This window comes from Lethenteron reissneri, chromosome 51 (genome assembly GCF_015708825.2).
Source record: "Lethenteron reissneri isolate LAM-NWPU_2019-01 chromosome 51, ASM1570882v1, whole genome shotgun sequence".
NCBI classification, from domain to species: domain Eukaryota; kingdom Metazoa; phylum Chordata; class Hyperoartia; order Petromyzontiformes; family Petromyzontidae; genus Lethenteron; species Lethenteron reissneri.
This window is the reverse complement of record NC_083829.1, coordinates 10,714,341-10,738,980: the sequence shown is the minus strand read 5'-3', so window position 1 is coordinate 10,738,980 and position 24,640 is coordinate 10,714,341. Positions and strand designations below refer to the sequence as shown.

At 45.8% G+C, this 24,640-nt stretch overlaps 1 long non-coding RNA gene across 1 annotated transcript; it reads right to left on the bottom strand.

Annotated features, from left to right (window-relative positions):
• Window positions 1-20,193, bottom strand: LOC133355638 (uncharacterized). The gene is made up of 4 exons (XR_009756715.1): window positions 20,117-20,193; window positions 19,071-19,151; window positions 3,037-3,137; window positions 1-1,948 (listed from the first exon to the last, which is right to left on the bottom strand). It is a non-coding gene; the product is annotated as an uncharacterized LOC133355638 (long non-coding RNA).
• Between the last annotated feature and the right edge of the window lie 4,447 nt (window positions 20,194-24,640).

Genomic DNA, 24,640 nt, shown 5'->3' with positions numbered 1-24,640 from the left:
TAAACGATTACTATTTTTATTCTTTGTTTCTTTCGGTAAAGTCACGTAGATATAAAAATAATAATAAAAAATAAAAGTGAATTAAAAAAAGTAATAAAAACAAAAACACTAATGTAGACTGTAGCCTGGTTCTTAACCTCGGTAAGTGAACTGACAGTCTACAATGTAGACTGTAGTCTGGTTTTTAAAGCTTGGTGAGCGTATTGGCAGTCTATAATGTAGACTGTAGCAATGGTTATTAAATTGAGTGAGAATACTGGCAGTCTATAATGTAGACTGTAGCCTGGTTCTTAACCTGAGTGAGCGTACTGGCAGTCTATAATGTAGACTTATTCTTGGTTCTTTTGGTAAAAAATATAAAAACCACGACGTTTCGATCACAACACAAGCGACCGTCTTCAGGAGGAAAGAGGGGAAAGGTCACCAAAGGCAACCGTTTATAAAGGTTAAAAAATGGGCGTGGCACAAGCACTCCGGCGGTGCAACGAAGTGGGCGGGGCATCTGTGCCCTGGGGTCAGAGAGCACCAATGTGAAAAACGGAACATGCAGTGCCACAAAACGTCTCGGTGTCAGAACGAAGTGTTCGGGGCATATATACTATTTTATTTTTTTACCAGGTAAGACCCACTGAGCTATGTAACTCTTTTTCAGAAGCGACCTGGCCACAAATGATAGCTTAACAAGGTGGCTTATCACTTGGAAATATATAGCAGTAGCCAAATACTCTGAATGCACGTTCATTCTAAATGTGGAGGGAAAAACCGGAGGACCCAGAATAAAACCCACGTGACCACGGGGAGAACACGCACACTCCAAATATTAAGCAGGCGTCAGGGTCGGGATCAAACCCACGCCCTCCTGCATACAAGGTGAGGAGGTTAACATCTCCTAGCCACCGTGGCGCCGCTTGCTTGCGGCCTGCCTCTGTAACGGGGCTAGGAGAGAGGCGCTCATTCTCCACTACCCTTTGACGGAGCCGCAGGTGTCAACTTGCAAATTGTTGGTTCGGTCGACAGTCGGTGCTCGCCGTTGCGGGAGGACGGATCATGCCGACCCTTGCCCTCTGCAGTGCAGAGTCGTCTCACGGCCCCGGACAATGGACCATGGCTAGGTGGTACCCTTGCTTGCAGCAGACCGGGGGGCACCTTTATTGAAGGCAGTACCACAAGTAAGCAGCTACTAAGTGTCCCGCACCTCCGATTAGCACAACTGCCGAAGTACGGCGCGAAAGAGGTTCAACATTCACACGTGCGTACACTTGATGCAGGCTTTGAATGTTATCCCTGTTCGTGTGTGGGGATTATGCACGCAGTGATGCAGCTAAGCTAAGATTTTTAATCACAATAGAGGTTTCTTTGGGTTAGATCGCGTAAATATAAATGTGTTGTTAAATCCGCCACCACCCGACACAGCCAATTAGTAGGGTTTGCCACGTAAACAAAACGTGCAATTTGTTACTGCTTCAGCACTAACCGGCGTGTTGGAGAGTAAACCCACTACATTTACCATCCGAGTACTATGACGTTTCGCCGGTGATTACAACAACCGGCATCATCAGGCGACTGCCACAATTCCTCCTGTTTCGGTCTTAAATAGAGGCGATAAATGTCGTCACTTGTGAGCCAGTCAGGTGAGAAACCCAGAGGCGGGGGTGGGGTGGTGTTAATGTAGTCATATACATTACAATGGAACTCTATTATTCGTTGGGTTATCCACAGTTAATCAACAAACATAATGCATGTCCTTGCTGCAATCTATAATCGTGTCTTTCGGCAGACTCTGACTTTCAACGGGCACTTTTCATTACAGCGATGTGCGTTTCCCCTTGTGTGCGCGCGCGCGCGCGTGTGCCTACACAATCATTCACGTACTCCGCGGCCTGAGACACGCTGTCCCGCATGTTGAGTTTCGAGTTTTAAAGTGCCTCTGTGTTCCCGCAGCTTGAGACTGAAAAAAACACAAGACGAAGGAGAAGATTGCGAAATTAGTCATTCCAGTTGGCTGGCTTGCAGCTGGTGTAGAATTCTATTTCTTATGTCGAGCGGTGCCGCGATAATTGCTCGGAGTACGTTTCGTGCACCAGAGGTGTTCAGACAAACGTCACGTCCTCGTGCGCAGCGTCATAAAGATGGCCCAGCTACGACTGGGCAACTATGAAGCCATCCATACATACTATTAACATTCCTTCCCTTTATTAATGCTACCCCTATCCCCTCCCTTTGATGCTGCTAATCCTGCATAATGCACGGGCATAATATGACTTTGAAAACCCCCCGCCCACCTCCTACGCATTTCACAAGTAGTACTAATCGCATATCTGCATTTTCCATAAATATGCTAAATTCATCTTGATATGCAAATTATTTTGTCAAGGCGCTCTCCCCCCCCTCCGACCCAGCTTAAAGAGACGCTCCAAGCCTGGGGTGTGTCATTCAGACTCTGTCTTCTCGACAGACCTGTTCTTCACCTGAGGACGGCTGCTTGCGTTGTGGCCAAACCGTCGTGAGAATTATTTGATTATGTTTTATTTTTATTATTTCATTATTTCCATTCTACGTGACTTTACTGAAAGAACCAAGAAGATGAAATATGAAGCCCTCGTGACGGTGTGACGTTGCTTGTAGGTTGACCAAGTCCGCAGATTTGTTCCGTAAAGAAGCACTTTGGCAAGCGAACCGGTCTGTACGCCTGAAGTGAGTGTAGCCCTAAACGTATTTATAGATTAATGAAAGGGATCCCGGCCACGAGAAGAAGAGGAAATGTCCCACACGTCGCGTGTGACCTTCGTGTCAAGCGCTGCCGGTGAGGCCTATCTCGAAAGAGCACCCCGAGTTTCGCGCACACCGCGCATTGCGCACTGGATTCCCAGAGGTTGGAAACACAACAATGCCATAGTCGCATTCCTGCTGTTCTGCACGTCACGGGGGTGATGGGCGTCACCCCCCCCCCACCATTCATCACCGAATCCCAGAACTGCGTAAAGCGCAATCCCTGCATGCAAGGCGTGCCACTGTTTTGAAATGCGTTGTACTCACCGCGGAGAACTGTAGCGACACGATCGCACTTTACGCTCGCTGGCGCCAAACTCTGTGCCACACGCGACCTCCGGCAGGGCCATTTCCTTCCGAGTCGGTTTCTGATGACGTACATCGAAATGGGAAAGGGTGAAGCTGACCCAATAGGTACAACGTTCATCGTTCACGGCTTGTAAGTACGCACTGCTCAAGTTTCAAGTTTCATTTATTAGGAGTAGCCCTGTGAGCCATGCGGCTCTTGAGTCGGGTGCAACCGCAACAAACAAAAATATGAACAGAGAACATCTTAAAGCTACGACGTGCAACAGAAACATCCTGGATAGACCAGCAAATCTTCAACAAAAAAAACCCACCGTAATTCAGCGCCATCTCGAGAACATCTCCGGTAAACGGTGATGAGTGCCTCCCCTTCCGACTGGGTTCAAGGTCACGTGTCGTTCAACGCTTGCTTCGTCACACCTGCCTGGAGGATTACCCGGCGAGGCATTGGCCAGAAGTGCTCGCTCCCCCCCCCCCCCCCTTTGGTGCCGAGTTTGTTTTTTTATTGCGGCAAAACGCGAACCCCGGTACGTTGAAAAAAACGTAACTTAATTCCGATTGATAAAAAAGTGCCTTATAAACAGCGGGCATTTAACTGCAACATACTATTAACATTTATTGGGTAAATGGTCCTTGTTCATGGGGGGGGAAAAATTAGGTATAGAGATATTGACTGTGTTATTGTTGAAAGACTGAATTTTAAAGTGGAGCGCATTGAAAACAACCAGAAATTCGATGAGGGTTGGCATGAGAACAATTGTTGTATCGATGGACTCTGTGTTTCGTTTCTTCCATTTGCCAGATATTGAGTGGCTCGATCGCTATGACAGGGGAACAGTGGTTGGGTTGTTGTTATAATATAGTCGTAGATACTTCTAAGATTGATCTGACCACCTATGGCACTCGAAAACAAAAGCCATCCCATGGTATCTGATGTCACACAGCATCTTCAACATTTAATTTCCACGGCGACATGGATCAACGTATTTTGGCTGCGTGTAATGGTGCTAATCACTGCGCTACCACCCTGCATGCTTGTGCAAACCTAGGGCAAGCGCCGCTCTTATCACCTATAACACATCACGAACATTTCCTGCTCGGTGGCTGCTGCCGCATTGAAATTTGGGAATCCAATCGTTGCCAACGGCGAGTGACCTCCATTCACTCCTGAAACTCAGGTTCCTTCAAAGACAATCGCTGCAGTAAAGAATTTCATCGGCTGAGAGGCGTTAGCCCGAGTCCGTGTGGATAAGACTTTAAAGTTCCCGGTTACTGACTGTGTTGCTTAATAAAATGACAGATTATTTTATTTCTTTATTTTTTGTTCGAGTAGAATAACCTTTTAATAATGTTTTTTTAAATATACTACTCCCCTATTCTTGTAACATGCAAAAGCACGTACCGACACTTATTTTTTGTGGTGTCGCGACCAATTGTCACCATGATTGTAACTAAAGATCCCTACCGTGTAGAGCCATCGGTACCGTAAAATAGAGCCTAACAGCTCACTGGACCCTTCCTGCTGAAATAAATATCATCCAAATCTAAACGTACGGCTCTGAAACCTTCTTCCAACCATATCCCCCCCTCCCCCACCCCGTTGCTCCTCCGCCCAAATGCAATCTTCACCTCTCTTGGCTTAGACGTTCAATCTACGTTTCAGCATTGTTGCTTTCACTCAATTTGTTTGCGCACAAACTGAAATACATATATGGGGAGCATATCCCCCCTCTATTTTAAATGTACGGTATAGTTTGTTTTTGTGTCGCAAGGGGCCACACGTGACTCGGGGAGGTGGGGGGGGGACTGGTGTCAATGTCAGGGCCAATGAAGCAGCACACTTTGAGGACCTGGGTTCAAGCCTCAAGTCACCTCCTGCTGTGCACAAAGGTCCCAATCACCCTCCCCCCACCCCACCACAATGCAGTACATGTGACCACCTCAACCCCGTTGTAAATTGCCCACAGTATTTACATTTCATCGAGCCATTAGCCAGTTCAGAGGGCTCCAAAATCACAGCGGGGATTGTGCGAAGCAGCAATGTAACTGCCGCCGCGAAGGAGAGACGTCTTTCTTCGGGGGCAGGAGATTGACGATCATTAAGCTGGACACTGGAAGAAATCTGACGGTGCCTTTGCTCACGAGGGGACACTTTATTTATATTTATGTTTTATCCCTGCCAGGATTCTCCGCTGACGCTAGGTGGTCGTGACAGTGGAAACCACTTTGTAGTTTAGACGAGATAAAGTTGTCACGGAAACTGGCCAAGACACGCAATGTACATTTCAAGACACGAGTACAAGGACAAAGATGTCCCGTACAGCCTTCGCAGACTTTTGGGGCAAGTGCTGTTAGCGAGCACTTATGAAGGCCGGCACGGTACACAGCGGGGAGGAGAGGTTGGACAGCACCACGCCTGGCCGCCTTTGTCTCCCGAGTGGCGATGATTATTACACACCGCACCGGGTACTCGTTTGAGGTTTGAGTTGACCGAGGTGAGGCCCAGGACCGAATCAGATAATTGATCGTCACAGCTGTTGGCCATGAGCGGGAATCGAACCCTAGCCGCCGTGTGTGCGGCACAATGAGCTCACCGCTACAGCACCGCATACACATACACACCAACAACTTTGTGTGTGCACACGTGGTCGTTAGTGGCGTACACACATGAACCTGTTGCGTGACGTTCAACGCAACGGTAGCGTGAACAGGCGTGGCGACCAGGGAGCACTTCAATTTAACTGGCATTGTACAATCGCGTTTAACACGCAATTTAATAATTTTTCGGAGCGAAATATATTAAAATGGAATTTGGCAATGGCTTTATTGGCCACATGAGGAGTATGTATATATATAATATAAACCAATTTTTATTGAGCATTTCTTTACGCCCTATAGATCCGCCAGGATACATAAATCTATTTCATCTCATTTGCAGGGACGCTCCCTCCACCCCTCCACTCCCCCAAACCTCCACCCCCTCCACCCCATCCACCCCCCACACCCCACCCCCCACCCCATCCATCTCTCCACCCCTCCACCACGCCCCCTCCATCCCTCCACCCCCAGACCCCTCCCCAAACATCCACTCCCACCCCATCCTCCTCCATCCCCCCCATCCCTCCACCCCATCCACCCCCCGCACCCCGCACCCCAAACCATCCATCCACCCCCACCCCATCCTCATACAACAGGACACGCCGTACTGCCCCGACTCTTCAGACCAAAATATTCAGGTTGTTTCTGAGTCGAGGTTTTTGGCTAAGCCCAAAAGCCACAAACCTTGGACGAGGACATTACCACATTTTATCAATATTTTATTTGGGATATCCGTGGTGCCTGCAATTCGCACACACGCCCACTTGGCCGTCGTCCCCACATTGATTTCGGCTTTGCACGATCGACCATTACACGCATCGCTTTTAGTGCCCTAACACTCTCACGACCACAGAGGCAATAGAAGACTTGTGAACTGCCCAACAATTGAGTGCCGGCCGAGTCTAATGCACGAGACATCCACTCTTGAACACCCCCAGGCGTCGGACCTTGGGGATGGCGAGTGGCCCAGTGGTAAATTTGGTCGCTTTTTGTCGACGCACTCCCGAATTAGTGATCAGGCGAATGATGTCAACTTGTAACACGCCGATTCGCGATCGCTCGCTCTCGTCGGGAGCGGAGGACTCACACAGGCGCGAGGAGGAACCACAGACGAGCGGGAAGACAGCCACACGATGAGCTGGCGCCAAGACATTTGCCCAAGCTCTGTGTTCCTCTATATATTAAGGTGTGATCGGCCAAATAATTCGTCTTTGCATGTGGGAGGAATCTAGAACACCAGGGGCAAGCCCACACGCGTGACGGGGCCAACACTCTGTCCCATACCAATGGAACGGAGATGTGGAGTCCACGTCTCGACGCCCACGGGATGCGAGTTTCGTAACAGTTGTGTGATCCACCAAACCCAGGCGTGCGTAGCCACTGCCGGCCAATTCTGTTGTACTTTTTGGCCATAACCTCTCTCCTTTCCTGTCTCTCTCTCTCTTTCTCTGTTCTGCCATATCTCTCCCATTCCTTTTCCCAAGCGTTTCTGTTTGTTTCCTAGATCGCAAATCGGGACTATTGTGGTTGTGCATGTTTGTGCCAGTTGTACGCATGTATCTATGTTGAACTTCTTTCGCGCCGTACATAGCCAACCGTAGGTGTTGTCCGGAAGGCAGTCGTCCTTGTTCTGTGCTTTTCTGTATTGGTAAAACAAAGATACCGGCTTTTGCTGGACGCAGTGTTGCATACATACGATGGGGTAATTTGTGGGTGGGGGTCTGTGGGTCTCTGGGATGAGAAGTGGTTCGGAGTTGCCAGACAATCGTTTCGGCTTATTGTCCCATCATCACTTTATTATATTTGGAGTTGGCATGACCCTCTTCCCCGTGGTCGCGTGGATTTTTCTGCGGGTCCTCCTGGTTTTCCCCTACACATTGTGTATGTTTGAGCCGGTTGTATCTATGTTGATCTTCTATCGCACGGTACGTAGCTAACCGGAGGTGTTATGTCCAGACACCGGTCGCCCTTGCTCTGTGCTTTGTTATTTAAAAAAAAACCCAACGACAGAAAAAGATGAAGCGGAAACTAAGGACGACCTGTTGCGCGCGTCATCACGTAAGGCATGATGTGACTTTGCAACGCCAAATTCAATTACCCGCGAGTTAGACGCCGCATAGCCGTGCGTATTAATAAAGAGCTCTTACACATCACTCTGATGGCTCAATATTGAGTCCACATCTGACCTTGTTTGTTCGAGATGGGAATTCAATTTTTCGCGGGGTTGTTTTATACACTGACCTTTATCCAGCCCATGCCACTGCAAAAGATTGAAAAATTATATAAATGATAGCGTGGCCAGGATCCAATTCTCCGAAGAGCCAAATGTGTTTGCTTTCCCAATACGGACACCCGAGCTGAGCACAGGGGGTCAGTGCAGCCAATCAATGGAGAACATTTGTGATCACATGAACTAATCACATTTGCTCTAACAGGCAAGATCACAAGTTCCACCTTGCGCTACTACAGATTAGACGGTGTGCAGTTTGCCACAAAAGCGTACCTATAATTGGCTAAGCAACGTTCCGCTCTGATGTTATGCACCTCGCTTAAATATAAAAAAAAGATTGACACGGTGTGGCATGCATATTTAGCGTAACCTGGTGGTGCGGATTTGTCGGTCTTTGGCATGAGAGGTGGTTACGAATTGCCAGCAACTCAGTTTGGATTAGGTCTCATCATCTCTTATTATATTTTGAGTTTGCTGTGACCCTCTCCCCGTGGTCAAGTGGCTTTTTCTCCTGGTCCTCTGTTTTTTCCCTCCACATTTAGAATCAACATCACTCGTTTAGAATATTTGGCTGATGCTGCCAATGTCCACGTGATAAGACACTTTGTTGAGCGATTATTTTTGGCCAAGTCGCTTCTGAAAAAAAGCTCTATATCTCAGTGGGCCTTACCTGGTCCCATGATGTAGTTAAAATAGTTTACTTATGGAATTCATTGAAGAGGAATTGTGTCCGACGTTCCAATGCCGGGACTCTTTTGCAAATTTTAAATATTGAGATGTTTTTTGAAGATTCCGCCATTAAGTAAAGACCCATGACTAGTATCATTTAATTATGAAACTGTGTACATCAAAGGAGGTCCCATGATGTAGATGCTGTCCCGAGCCCTCATTACTCTGACAGTGCATTGTCTTTGTGCTGTACGCCTTTTGGCGTCTTCTGGTCTAACACCATTTTGAGACTAAGCTTAAAAGAAAGCTGTTTCTGGTGTGGACCAATCAGTTCCAAAGACAATGCATATATTATCAGAGTATGTTTTATGTTTTCATTCTGGTTAATGCAGACATGATTGCTTGAAAAAGGTTTCAGTTTGGTGTTTTAACATCTCAACACCTGTTTTTTTTGCCAAAAAAGGGGAAAACCTCTTCTCGTGTTTTGGTACTGGCAAAGGAGGTCCAATGATGATGATGATGTGTACATCACATCAACGGTAATCCTTGACACCCTTGCTCAGGTGATATTGTGAAGCAGCCTTATTTGGGGTGGGATGCTCAAACACTAGACCCACTGTTGCGTCAATGAAGCCAAAGCACCGGCCGAATTAAAGCGGTGAAGGTATCCAAATGTCGGAGGAAATGTGTTCAATTAGACACATTGATCACAACCTGCTTGCCGCAGACTATCAAGGTACGAAGGAGATTTCCATTTTCCTTGGGATTGCTTTATACGAAGGAGCCCCCTCTCTAGAGGATCGTTCTATACAATTAATACGGCAATTAGACAAAAGGGCATGCTGACGGAGGCCATCCAAGCCAACCTGCGGAACCAACGTTGATGGCGCCTTGGCTGAAGAATAATTGCATTTGTGGGTCATACTGGGTGAGAGCCCGCAGTGCCGTGCCCCTGAGCTCACAGAGCCACCGTTGCGTTCATTATCAGTGGCTCAAAAACACCAGAACCAGGAGACCAAGCATCGGGCAACTTAATATAATTATAATAATGACAGTTTTATTTATTTATTTTAACAAAGCACGAGCGACGAGGAGAAGGGGCATCGACGTTGCGCGGATGACAAGCCTCGATGCCTGGTGCCCACCGGGTAGGGGAGCGGGAAGCTGATTGGGCTCACTGCCCTACTCACGTCGGAGGAGGCAACGTTGAAATAATAATAATTTGAACGTTTAACGTGCTGCCGCACAGTGATTGCCCAAGCTCTGGGGTCCTCCGTGTATTGACGTGTCAGCGGCCAATCAATGGGTATTTACATGTGGGAGGAAGCTGGAGCGCCCCCGGAAAAAAAAACACAGGCGCAAGGGGGAAACACTCGATCCCATACAGATGGAACAGGTCAAGTCCACATTTAGGCCGTCTCCTGGTGAGCTCGGGTATTGCACCCCCTTGACGCCCACGTGAAGGGAGTTTCGCAACATCTGTTTGCAATCCACCAACCCTCGCTGCCTCCACAGTGCTGGATCACAAACCACGTGGAGTGAGCCACCAACCACAGCGCTGGATGACAGGCCACATCCACAGCCACCACCGTCCTGTTAATGTACTGTCTGTTAGTGGTCAAAGTACACGAACTCACAATCGGCATCTTGTGAGTTTCAATTCCACCCTCGAATAAATGAGTACCACTCCACGAGGTAGTGAACATTAGCTGTGTCATGGATAGATTCGTCCAACACACCACTTCCCCTCCCCTCCCCATGTTACCAGTGGCTAAGGGTCCCTTTCATTGTTGCACTACCGTAGAGAAGGAATATACACATTTTGGAGTGCCCTGTTGACTTCAGTAGCTCCACTGGATTGGAGCACTCATACCATCATCGAGTTCAGCTTTCAGAAAAGCAATGCTAAGGCCGCCCATTGCAGGTAAACAACTAAAAACTATGTAGCAACGAAATAAAGAGGTGAATGAAAGCGGCGTGGAAATCTATTGCAAAGCCCAAAGCGAGTTTGAAGAAACAGCCGAATGATTGCGCCTAAAGGAGGACGTCTTTTGAGATCTGCTGCTACGACGCGTCGTTTCCGCAAACACGGTCACAAATAGCGGGAAACAAGACCAAGGAACTGAAAGGGTACGCGGCGAAGACGCGCGGAGAGATTCATGCCTCGGGATTACACCGAGGGGCAGAAAGAGGAACGCATCGATCGGCGAACGCGTGCCGTTGTAATGGCACCATTCAGACGAGGTATTAACACGAACATAAAGGCTCCACAGGCAGGACATGTCGCTCCGAGGGAATGGTCACGGATGATAACAGCGGCAGCTGACGGACGGAGCGCATCTGCGAGAACGTGCAGGCGGGGAGATGGAGCGATGAATTCAGTTTGTGAGTGAGAGCGGAGCGGATTGTTACATCACGGAGGCTTGGGGATGCCTTAATCCAGCAGTGGAGAGAACATGGCTGATGATGATGGCTTAGGGCTGTAAAAACAGGCAAGCCGTGCACGGCTCAAATCTTGATTGAGTGGGAATCAGTTTGACTGCCTTTGAATGTTTTCATTAATCCAGCTGGGTGGTGTTGTCTTTCGGACACTTGATCATTCAAATTCCAGTTGGGTATTGACTCATCCCATTGTTCCCTCTGGGGGTTTTCGGGTCAATGAAATAAGTAACCCTTTTGTGGAAAGTCAACAAAGAGGTTCTGCCCGTTGGCTTGATAGGCGTAGGAGCAAAAAAAAGATGTGGAATTCACATTCGCTGAATCGTGAGCCCCATACCGCTGTTGCTGTTTTGAGCAGACGAACGCCATAATTTGCCAATGTTCTCGGGATTTAGGAGCGAGTATGTCCCTGTGGCTGCCAGGGAGGGTGGGGGGGTGGGTGGGGGATAAGGAAGAAAAAATAAGAATAAAAGACAGTTGCAGTGTGATTCAGGCAATTCAGCCTCGTGCACACATTACAGAATACTGAAATAACTCGAGGTGGCAGTTGAGGGAAGCAAATCGTATTTTTCATTTCACCATCAAGTCAAAATGTTTAAAGATAATAGTTTTTTCAAAGACGTTTCCATGCACCGCGAGATGTTGCTGCACTCTAACCGTGTGATCTCGTGGGGTCAGGGTCACGGCCTCATCTCTGACCTACTGGGATAGTCACAAGACCTCACCCCCCCCATCTCCCCGTTTCCGCGCTGTGGCCTCATTGAGAGTGTCCAGAAGCCAGTTCTAAGGCCACATGTCAACACACGAGAGGGGTGAAAGCCGACAAGCTTGACTAAAATCATATGCAATGGAGAAAAGAAGATCACTGATGATGACCAATGTCTATGTCGGAATAAATTACACTGGTCACACTTTTTCTGGCATAAGGTATTACAACGGTTTAAGGTAATTGTGGGGTGCCGATTCCAAATCTGGCATCATTTTTTGTCTATCACATCAGGTTTTTGAGATATCAAATTACCTCCCCCCCCCCCCCGGATCCCCATCACCGTCACGTAAATTCTGAATCTTGATTTAGACTGGAGGAGGAGGGATCCGACGAGCTCTGAAGATTTTTTTCACAGATTTCCAGCACGGGCGGGTTAGCAATTTGCAGTTAGAAAAAAACAACAATAGCGCTTTACAAACCACACTTGTGTGTGCAGTCTCAATTTGATATTATTGTAGCGGCCACTCTACTCACCGATACACAGAGGCAGGTGATGGTGCCAGTCCTTGTGTTTCTACCTCCATCACGCATGGCTCCCTCCTGCATCCACAGCTCTCTCTGCTTCGTCCACAGCTCTCTCGTCCCTTCACTCCTGCCCGACGGCCCACTCTTATCCCCACGGCCCCTTCTCCCATTCCCTCCACCTCCCCTCGTCCCGTCTCCTCATCTCCACCAGTCCCCTATCTTCACACCTGGGATCACGGTTCCATCATTAGCGAGCAATCCCCTCTCTTCATACCGCTGGGATTGACGTCAACGTTTGGGGGGGGGGGATGCCGATGTTGTGGGGACCACCATGGGAGGAGAGTCACATTATGAATAAAATATGGCAAAGAGTGCAGCTATTTATAAAAAAAAACTGACAACTGCGATAAGGCATCTCGACCTGGGCAATGTAACCTTCAGACCACTTGACCCAACATGGAGTCTGGGTTGTTTTTTTGGAAGTGATTGCATTTTTGTTACATTTTCTCCATTAATTTGCTTAAAAAGCAGATGCAACTGCAGCAGAATATTCTTCTAAAAAACAGCAGTATTGCAAGTTCAAATTCATGGTCAGGGCTTGACTAAAAGCCATCATTCCTGCAGAGTTTTACAAATGAATTACCACTCTGTGGAAAGCCAACAGAGGTTGTTAGTTGGAGAGATTGGGCTCTGGGCCATTATTGGAGATAATCACGGCCCAAATCTCATTTTTAGCTACTCCGACTTGAGTACCGCAAACTGATGCCAGATGCAAAATTCTGGGGGCAAGTCGTACAAAACAAATTTGCCACTCACAGAAAAGGCTCATGAGACTCCAAAAACAATCAGGCACATTGCCAGCAAGCAGCCTGGGAAGGCTCACGAGGTTTCTGTGTTGAGCTTACAAGGCCACCGCACAGACTGGAGGGCGAAATTGGCTTCGAAATTTCACAATCCTCATTTCCTATTGTGTGCAGTGTGTAATTGTTACACAAAAGCCGACAAGCTTGACTAAAATCATATGCAATGGAGAAAAGAAGATCACTGATGATGACCAATGTCTATGTCGGCATAGTTTTCATGTAAAGTAATCAATGTCTCAATCTAAATTGTAGCCGCTGGACAGCCAGGGCAGTCGATATAGTTAGCGATGGGGCAGGTTGATTGACGTGGACAGTTTTGATCCAGCCACTAGTGCAGAGGATTTCCATGCCAACAGTTACTATAAAGTACAACATCACCATTGCCCACAAGACAAATGCTAAGTTTACCTGCGTGGGTATCAAGGTAACCTAAATAGCCTTTTTTTTACTAAATAGAAATGTTGGCTAAGTGCCACGGTTTCAGAGCACTCAGCTCACAATTTAGAATGTAGTGAGTTCAATCAAATATATATATACCATTCCCACCATATGAATTTGGAATTTCCACCACTTAAGGTAGACACTGGTCCCACTCTTTCTTGAGCGTGGGGACATGCGGCATTATGACTGTTGCCATCCACGGCGATCCAGATTCTCAAACAGAAATTTACCGCACATTTGTGTCTTACCAAGTTCCGGCAGAGTTTGAAGTAAACGAAATTATTTGCTCCATTGGCAGTGATGCAGAAGCACAGATTAACAAAAACAAAAGAGCTCAACAAGTTCGTAAATTACACGGCAATGTTTCCTTGCAACTCCCCTTCCTTCTGCGTGCCATGAATAAGGCTCGTTGCCTGAAACATTGCCAATTACGCATGCTTCGTGAAAGGCCACGGTGTTGTTTGACGAATACGTTTCACTCTTTAGTTCTTTCGGTAAAGTCACGTAGGAAGAAAATAAATTAAATAATAGAATACTATTTTCTAATTTTATTTCTATGCGACTTTACCGAAAGAACCAAAGAGTAATTCCTGCAGTCACGAAAGCTTCAAATCAAGTTTTAACACGTTTCATTTTAGTTTCAAATAAGATTGTCAAATTAGCCTTATGAGTATTTATTTTTATTGAAACGTCTAGCCACAGTTGCGACGAGAACTCACCTGACTTTATTCTTGCCTGAGCCAGAGGAAGTTTCTGTGCTTGACAGTTAGCCACATTACAAAACTATGCACGTCTCAATGTGTGCAGATTTCCGTTTATCTCACAGAACAACATGGCTTGCGTTCATTAGGGAGCTTTCATCTCCAGGTGCGATCCGCTCAAGATCCTGGGACAAAAATGCAACTCACCTGCTTTTCATCCAGGATACGTTTAAGGCCCCAAACAACTGAAAGTTGTAACGTAATTGTCCCTGATTACTCTGCCATATAAATAACAATTCGATGCTAAACTGTCGATTCCGTGTGATAACCGCTCTTGCAATTGGAACTGCTACGTGCCCTCGTCTGTTTACTTACTCGCTCAATAATCACCCTCAATCATGTTAATGTCTCTGTAACTTAATTATACGATGAACAGCTTAAAAGTAATTTGTCCGAGCCAATTTTCGTTAGAGGGAAAATAATTTGTCGTTCCTGTTGATTCATGTTTAGTGTACTCATTGTGACCTATCCTGTAGCGCACGCGAGGTTGTCTTTGCACTGATTTATATTTAGTTATTTCCCACTCGTTTCTACTTGGTTGTTTTCGGCTTGTTTTACACTCGCTTAATTCGTGTTGTACTTAATTTACATTGTTTTGAGACATTTCGGTGACCCAGGCGATTCTTGCGAATGCGACTATCCTAATATTTAGAGTTATCATCTGGTTAAGTTAAATAAACGTCAAACTTGACTGGCAATCTCTGGTACCAGAGACGAAGCCACTTTTGTATGACTCGAACGACTGCTGTGGCATTCTAACCACAAGTATAGATAGTATTATTATGGCAGGGTGACACAGGCCTTTCATGCTGTGTGTGTGTGTTCTTCCACCCTGTTCTGCATGGGTTTCATCTGGGCTCTCCGGTTTACTCCCACAGTGGAAAAATAAACACACGCACCGTAGCTGGTATTGGCTCAAAGCACCGCAACGCCGAATAATTACCTGCAAATTACTTAATTAGAATTACACACAACGGCAGCAGCAGCAGCAGCAGCAACCCCTTCTGTAAAAAAACTTGGCAGGACCCTCATAGAATTGAGGCTTGAGACTCAGTGACGACATAATATGCGTATCCATCTCTCGACGTAGACATATATAAAGAAATATCCCTTCATGCGTCAGCCGCACGGCATTCTGGGAGTTGCCGGTTTCAGCAGCGTTGTTTCAAGACAGGCAAACCTCTGGACCGGGTTTCAACACCCAACGTCTCATCAGCAGGATCAGGCTCGCCGCAATCACTGCCGGTGAACTGCTGATCTAACAGGAGAGGATACTCTCGTTACACGGATAAATTCACGGCTGATTTATATAATTATATAACGCACCACTCATGCGTGACGTTGATGATTATTTCGAGGCTCAGCGAGTAAACAAGTGTCATTATAATTATCAATAATAATAATAATGATGATGATCAGCATTATTATGAATAAAGCAAGGTGGAGGTCAATTGAGTTCAAAAGCATTGTGCCCAACATTCAAGCAATGATCTGCGCTAATTAAAACGAGTACCTTCGGGAGAGAGCTCAAGCTTTACCATCAGGGCTCGCTGCCGTCATTAAATAGACGGCGGCTGGACTTGGAAATTGCACACATGCTTGGATATCACGACGTATGGATGTGTGTGTGTGCGGTGGTGTAGCAGGTAGCGCGCTGCGCTATCAACCTGACCACCCGGGTTCGATTCCCGCTCACGGCCAACACCGGTGACGATTATCTATACCGGTCTTGGGCCTCCCCTAGGTCGACTCGGCCTCAAATGAGTGCCTGGTACGGTGTGTAAACATCGCCACCGGGGAGACAAAGGCGGCGGGCGTCGTGTCGGCCACCCTCCCCTCGTGTGCCGTGCCGGCCTTCATAGGTGCTGGTCGCTAACAGCACTTGCCCCAACAGGCTATACTGGGATCTTTGTCTTTGTGTACAAACTGACGAGGAAAATCGCCGCGAATGGAGGTGGGGTGGTCAACTCTGCTCGAGTCGGACCTGGCCCCGAGCAAGACGACTCCACAGAGTTGTGGCCGCAAATTGAGAGTACGTGAGTACGTGTGTGTGTTGTACTTCTTTCTCACCGTACGTAGCCAACCGTGCTAATCGGTGTTGAATCTATGGTGCGGTGTTTAACCTACGGGTGCAGTGTTAGTCTATGGTGCAGTGTTGTGTGTATGTGTTGCCCTTCTTTCTTACGTAGCCAGAGAGAGTCCAAGCCAAGCTCGACACCCTCGAAGCAGCGTTAACAAATTGCGTTCACGCGCATCAAGCAAAGCGTGCGGTGACTCTGAACGGTTTGATGCCGATTTGAGCAACAAAAAAAGTAAACCCGTAAAAACAAAGTTTTTCACTCTAAATCCTTCATATGCGTGGCGGCTAGAGTCCTCTCGTCCTCTGGCTTGAGATGGCTGCAATCTATGGGTCAGATGATTGTCTGCCAGTATTAAGCAATTGGTAATTAAATATTTAATTTGTTTTCCCTAAACAGTGTAAAATTTTGGAAAAAAAATGTCACGAACATTAATTGTCTCGCACAACGAGTCTGTGTGCAAAATGTCAGCTCGATTGGATCACGGGAAGTGGGTTAAAAACGAGCGAAAGATTTGCACGGTCCTAAGCAAGCAAGCGGACTTAATATAAAGGATTTAAAAATATATTCGCCTGTGGAGGACGCGGGGATCGATCCCGCGACCTTTGGCATGGGAAGCGAGGGCGCTACCAACTGCGCTACTCCGCCACGGCCTGTGGGGGGGTTACGCTCTGGGCTCCTATACTGTGACGTTCAGCCAAAGCCAGGAATGAGTTCTATTTGAATAAATGTAAAATATTTTTATTTTTGCCTAAAAAGTGTAACATTTTTGATTATTTTTTTCACGAACATTAATTGTCTGTCACAACGAGTCTGTGTGGAAAATGTCAGCTCGATTGGATCAGGGAAGTGGGTTAAAAACGACCGAAAGATTTGCACGGTCGTAAGCAAGCAAGCACGCAAGCAAGCGAACTTAATATAAAGGATTTAAAAATCGTTGGCAGACCTAGCAGCTCGATTGCAGCTGTATAAAAACAAAAATCAGGCAACCCATTTGAAGGCTGGTGGGAAATTAAATAAAGAAATGTTTATTTTTTTAAGTACACTATAAAAAGTTAATTTGAAATAAAAAAAATCATAAAGCCTGCACATCAGTGGCCACTTTACCATGCATTTAATTTATATATATTGCAATTTACAAAAAAACATAGGCATACCCACAATGTCTATTATTTGACACGATGTTATATATCAGTGTAGGTAAATAATACATTGTTAATAATGATCAAGTTTACGAGTAATGTACCCGCACAGTATTGGCTCACTCTCGTACAGAGAGAGAGAGCGATTCAGAGGAACCACAGACTAGCGGCAAGGGAGCAGCCATGCGGTAAACCAGCACCAACAATTAGCCCAAGCTCTGCGGCCCTTTGTATATAAAGCTGTTAATGTTAAACTTCATGGACAGTGGCCTACAGAATGCAAAAACATGAGCATTGTTTTTTTTGCATCACATTCCAGGAAGGTACAAAACTAAAAAGAAACCACGCAATTGGGTGCTACTTTATTCCATTATTTAATGGAATGTCCCAGAGCAATGTGACTGTTGAACTCTTCTGCTGTTATATATATATAGAATAAGAAAAATTCATCTCGAAAATGTGTGGCTCCTGGAGGATATAGAATAGAGTTGCCACCATTGTGCTTTTCAAATTCCCACCTCTGTGCACGGAGGGCTGTGTGAACTGCGGTGCATTGTGGGAGCGGCTCCCACAATGCACCGCAGTACGTGCCAACTATGTTGTATTTTTAAATCCTTTATATTAAGTTCACTTGCTTGCTTGCTTAGGACCGTGCAAATCTTTCGGTCGTTTTTTAACCCACTTCCCGTGATCCAATCGAGCTGACATTTTCCACACAGACTCGTTGTGCGTGACAACTAATGTTCGTGAAAATCTTTTTTCAAAATTTTACACTTTTTAGGACAAAAATTGTATATTTAATTACCAATTGCTTAATGCTGCCATGCAATCATCTGACCCATAGGTGGCAGCCATCTCAAGCCAGAGGACGAGAGGACTCTAGCCGCCACGCATATAAAGGATTTATAGTGAAAAACTTTGTTTTTACGGGTTATACTTGTATCAGGTAATGCCCACTGAGCGGTGCAGCTCTTTCTCAGAAGCCCCCTGGCCACAAATGATAGCTCAACGAAGTTGCTTATCGTGCTGACATTTATTGCAGCCAAATACTCTAAACGCACGTTTCTAAATGTGGAGGGAAAACCCGGATAAAAACCCACACGACCATGGGGAGAACACGCAAACTCCAAATATACAGACGTCGGGGTTGGGATCAAACCCACAACCTCCTGTATACAAGGCAAGGTAGTTAATCTATCCACAGTGACGCCCTTGATCAGTGGCGTAGCTAGGATATTTTGCGCCCGGGGACGAACTATAAAATTGGCGCGCCCCCCCCCCCCCCCCCGTTTAATCACATACCAAAATGTAATTACGTGACATGTAGGCTGTGTGTGGCGGGATATATAAACTTATAGGTTGAGGTGTAGATTTGTGCAGTAGTTTCAGGCTGCCGCGCCCGCCGCAATAAGTTATAATGTAACGTTGTAAGCCTCATGTTGGCGCCCCTTTACCTTGGCGCCCGGTGACATATGTACCCCCTGCCCCCCCCCTAGCTACCCCTCTGCCCTTGATGTAAATGAGGTCATGGGTCACCCACCTCGTCCTGAACGGCGATGGGAAGGGCTTCTGCCGTGATTGAGACCGCTGCAGGGCGCCACAGCGGGGCACCTGGAAGCCACTTCAAAAATAAAAAGTAATGTTTCACTCGTTCACTCAATCTCATAGAAACAAGATGTCTCGCATGCGCGAGGCATCTTGTTTCTCTGATGATTCGCTTCCACGCAGTACTAAGACGGTAGCTATCCCAACGGTTAAAGTTATTTTGATTTATTTCAATTTCGATAGATTCTCTAATTGGTTTTGGCCAGTCGTAGCTAGTTTTCAATTCTAGCTACTACTGACCAAGACGAATTAATTATCTAATTAGTCTTAATCGTTCGCATAGCTACCGTCTTAGTGCCGTTTGGAAGCGAATCATCAAATAATATATTATTTAAATGCATGCCTACAAAGGGAAGCGTACTTCAATAGGGATTTCCGTTGGTAGAGCTATTTTAATAAACACAATAGGCAGGAAGGACAAGTTCAGAGGGCTCGCATAATACACATGCATATTGTTCATTGACTAAGTAATCCCCCCCCCCTCCCCACATTGTGCAAGAGCGCAGAAGCGTGGTCACCACATCTACGCCTCTATATAACAAACGAAACAGATGGAATTCTCCACAAATCTGTCTGTCGTCTGATGAAGCTAGTTGTAATTACTGGCGAAACGTCGTACTCAGTTTGTAAATGTTGTGGCTTGGCTCTCCAACACACTGGTGTGCCGTACTAGTGACGAATTGGCCACGTTCTGTTTACGTGACAACCCTTACTAGTTGGCTGTGTCGGGTGGTGGCGGGTTTTAACGACACATTTATATATTTATACACGGTCTAACCCCAAAAAAACTCTCATGGATGATATTGGTCGCGAAAGTCTACGCGTTAAACCTCACGCAACAATTAGGAGGCTCCAGTTCGTGCAGAATGCAGCTGCTGCGCGGATGATCGGGCGGGTTCGCCGTTTTGAACACATCACGCCCACCCTTCCCAATTCAAGGTAGCTCCTCCTCTCTAACATACAAAACACTTCGTGGCTTACCCCCTCAATCCGTCTACCCGGCAACCCACATCGCCCTCCAACCCTCGGGCACGTTCTGCCCGCTCCGTCGATCCACGGCAACGGCGATCCTGCTGTGCCCAGCCCAGGATTGTTCGCCCAACGACGCTGGGCACGCGCGAAGGCGTCGAGTGTGCAGCCCCCCCCCCCCCCCCCAGCGTCTGGAACGCCGCCGAATGCCTCTCGATGCCGTGGCCTGCTCCCAGACTCGCCTTCCCATTAGTGTCTTAACATCTTAAGAAGGGAAATAAGAAACGGTTTCTTTTACGCATTACTCGTTTGATTTCGTTTATTCGACTGCTCGTTTTTTTTCTTCGGCTATTCGTTCCGTACGCCTGCACTCTATTTTTGTCGCGTGGTGGCAATTTTACTTCAGTGTGTTAGCCGCCGAGGTCGTGACAGGTTTTTGGCACGTAAAATAAAGATTGATCGATTGCTTGAAAGCAGCAGCAGCGGCAGCAATAAAGTGAGCCAGCACCAACAATTTCCCGAGCTCTGCGGTTCTCTCCATGTTAAGGTGTGATTCGCCAATGGGTACTTACACGTGGGAGGAAACCGGGGCACCCGGGATAAAACCCACGCGTGTGAGGGAGCAACGCTCTATCCCACACAGACGGAAAACACGTGTGGTGTCCCCCCCGTTTTTGCCGTACCGCCTTCATGGCGACGCGCACGGGAAGAGAGTTTCGCAAATGTTCGTGTGATCCACAAACACTCGCTGCTGCCTCCAGTGCTGAATTAGGTGCCACGTGCATGGCCACCACCCTCCGGCTTGCTTGATTGTTGCTTTTATAATTAACTTCATGAATTCACCTTCAGAGTCAGCTTGAATTATTCACCTGCAAAATAACAGGTGTTCGTTTTTGCGAGTGTTCCTTTTAATTAACTTGTTTAACTTGGAGATGTCAGCTTTTTTTTTATCAACAAGACTCCGTAATAATTCTCATTTGGGGTTAAGTTTCATCACTTATTCTTACAAATGTTAACATTTGAATTTACAGTTGGAGAAGTTTGACTAGCATCGCTGTAATGAGGATCTCGATGTTTTCTAGCCAAATGTTACATCCATTCAAGTTGTTATTACAACCCAGCTCCAAATATAATGCTATTTTTTTTACATGCAATGTTTATGCGGTTTTAGTGCGACTAAATAAAACAAGGGGACAGTACACAGTCCAAAAGCAAGTAAATAACACATGCTATAGAAAAAAAAGATAATGACAGTAAATTAAAATGAAAATCCTCAAAATCAAGGTTTTTACAAATATTCTTGGTTCTTTGGGTAAAGTCACGTAGAAGGGAAATAATAAAATAATAAAAATAGAACATAATAAGATAATGTTATATTTTATTATTTATTATTTCCTTTCTACGTGACTTTACCGAAAGAACCAAGAATATGAATCCATCCAGTCACAAAAGCTTTAAATCGAAATTTTTACAGATAGCTATTAATAGCAGGAGTAAAATACGAATATTACTAAGATGATTATAAAAATAATAAAATAATAATTATCCTGCTACAGTATCACAATTGTTATTTCAGAGGCTGTCAATAGAAGTAGACCCCTGTAATAGGCGTTTCTACTCCTCTTCAAAGTGATGGATTCATCATCATAGATCAGAATCACGGACGAGGTAGGTGCTATCTTTATACAAGTCATCGCGTAACATTGACATTATGATTATTATTTACTGATTTTTGTTATTCTGTATTTCTCGATCACTAAAAAAAATTTCACCGAGTCAAAACATGCCCCTCCCTACCACCATCCCACAGACGCACTTCATAAAGAACATCGCAATCGTGTTGCGATGTTTCACATCACATCAGTTTCGGAAAAAGCCCTCGTCTGAATCTTGTTGGCATGTGCAGGACACGATGATGAAATTAAATAAAAAAGAATGCTGACTCTGGTGTGGACCAATCAGTTTCAAAGACAATGCATAAATTACCAGAGTGTTGTTTTTGTTTGCATTTGACTGCAGGTATTGTGGTTAATGTAGACATGATTCCTTGCAAAAGGTGTCAGTTTTGTTGCCAGAAAAAAGGGGAAAACCCCGATTAGTAAAAACAAGCGTTGTTGTATTTTCATTTACACTTTAGAAAGTAGATCCATACATTATTCAAGGGGGTTTTGTTTTGTTGTTCGCTTTTTAAAATCAGCGACGGTGACCTGAACGGATCGCTGCTCCCTGCCCGGGCTTCGGATCTGCACAGCGCCAGCGGGGCGGCGTTGGGCGATGAGAGCGATTCCTCCCTCCTGGCGCGGCGACGTTTCAGAGGCGCGTGGCTCACCCGACACTTTTCTCCACCCGACGTTTTGATCGTTTTTTCTTTGTTGTTGTTGTTTCGCGTGATCCCGCGAGGATTTTTCGTGGCGCACCACTCTCGATGGGGAGGTTTTTGTTGTTGTTGTTGTTGTTATTGTTGTTGTTGCGAGTGTGGGCGCTTGGCTGCGTTCGAACAGAGAAGAGTCCGTGAATGTGGAATGGCAGACCTCGATGGGGGCGGGGGGGGGAGGCAGTTTTCGATCACGTGCTGGAGCTGCGATGCGAGGCTCAGCCAACGAGTCTGTGGCCGCGCTGAGCGCTGGGAGTAAACGCTCGAAGCAGACGCCGCGGGCAATGAGTTTGGATAATTTGGGGTTTTAAAATGGGGCCATAATTCTAGATTTGAAGCTTTCGTGACTGCAAGGATTCATATTCTTAGGTTTTTTTCGATAAAGTCACGTAGGTAAAACATTAAAATTAATAAAAGTAAAATAAAATAAAAATCACGACGTTTCGGAGGCAACACATGCTTCCGTCTTCAGGTGGAACCGTCACAGCCACGACAGCTGTATCAGTAACTGAGAGATTTGCAGAGCTACCACTCCGTAGTATATATATATAAGACGGAAGCTTGTGTTGCCTCCGAAACGTCGTGCATTTTTATTTTATTTTACTTTTATTAATTTTAATGTTTTACCTACGTGACTTTACGGAAAAAAACTAAGAAAATGGGCCATATTTAAATGATTAAAATCGTGATGAAAACCGACTTGAAATGAAATGGCATTGTAAACGTTCTTTGTTTTTGCCTAAAATATTATGTGATATGAATAAGCTCTGACAGTTGCGAATTAATTTAAATGAAATGTAAACTAGATGTTACCAATTATAAGGTGTGTGAATTCAGCCACGCCTGCCAGCGCGAGCATCCCTCTCGGGGTTCATGGGAAGTTAGCAGCACTTGTACTATGTATAGATTGGCACTTGGCATGCGTAATTTCCATCAGTAGCTTAGAGTTGGCAACCGGAGATGAGAATCACCCCAAGGATTGTGTGTGCAAGGAAACGCGAGGAAACTTGTACGTTGCATTATAAAATAGAAGCCATATGTCCCTATCTATGCTGAAATGCTTTGGCATGAATTTAGATTTAAAGCTTTCGTGACTGCAGGGATTCATATTCTTGGTTCTTTCGGTAAAGGCACGTAGAAGGGAAACAAAAAATAATAAAAAAATATAAAAAAATAAAATATGTTTTATAAATTATTTTATTGTTTCCCTTCTACGTGATTTTACCGAAAGAACCAATAATACTTTGGCATGGTATGTAGTCAACCGTGCCAATCGGAGATGCGGGAGACAGACAACAATGAGAAATATATCAGAATTAACGTCACGTTATCATGAAGTTAAATTAGGGGCGTCACGGTGGCGAGATGTTAACAGTCTCGTCGAGTAGACAGGATTTCGTGGATTCGATCCCGACGCCGACAGCTGCTGTATATTTGGAGTTTGCGTCTTCTCACCGTGGCCGCGTGGATTTTTCGCCGGGTCCCCCGGGTTTTCACTCCACATTTAGAATCAAATCATGCATTAAAGTATTGGCTGCGATAGATTTACACGTAATTAGCCATTTCGTTGAGCTGTCATTTGTGGCCAGGTCGCTTCTCAACAAGATCGGTATAGCTTACCTGACATAAATAATATATTAATAGCTAATAGTTAAAAACAGGGTGCTTCAGAAAAATGCAAACACTTCTGAGAATTTGCAACAACAACCACAGGAAACGTGCCTCTGGGCTCTGGAGACCACCTGGAGAAGATTCCAGGCCATGCGTTGACAACGACTTTTTGACTTTGTGAAGCTATTAACATTACACGTGTTATCGTGTTAGTGTTGTACTATCCGTTCTTTTTAAATTTAAAACAATAGTCCCATATAAACATTGTGGCAAAATTGTTTTGAAGCACCCTGTGATTACTATACTCTTTGGTTCTTTCGGTAAAGTCACGTAGGTATAAAAATAAAAAAAAAAATATTATATCACGACGTTTCGATCGCAACACAAGTGGTCATCCACAGGCGGGAAAAAAACACATTCCTGCGGAGGGAGCTGGTAGGAACGTTGAGTTGCTCGGTCAATGGCCAGGGTCAATGGCGGCGTGGTGTATTCCGCAAATATGCCCGACTGTGAGGGCGGGCACAAGCCGGCGTGAGTATGTTAAACGTTTG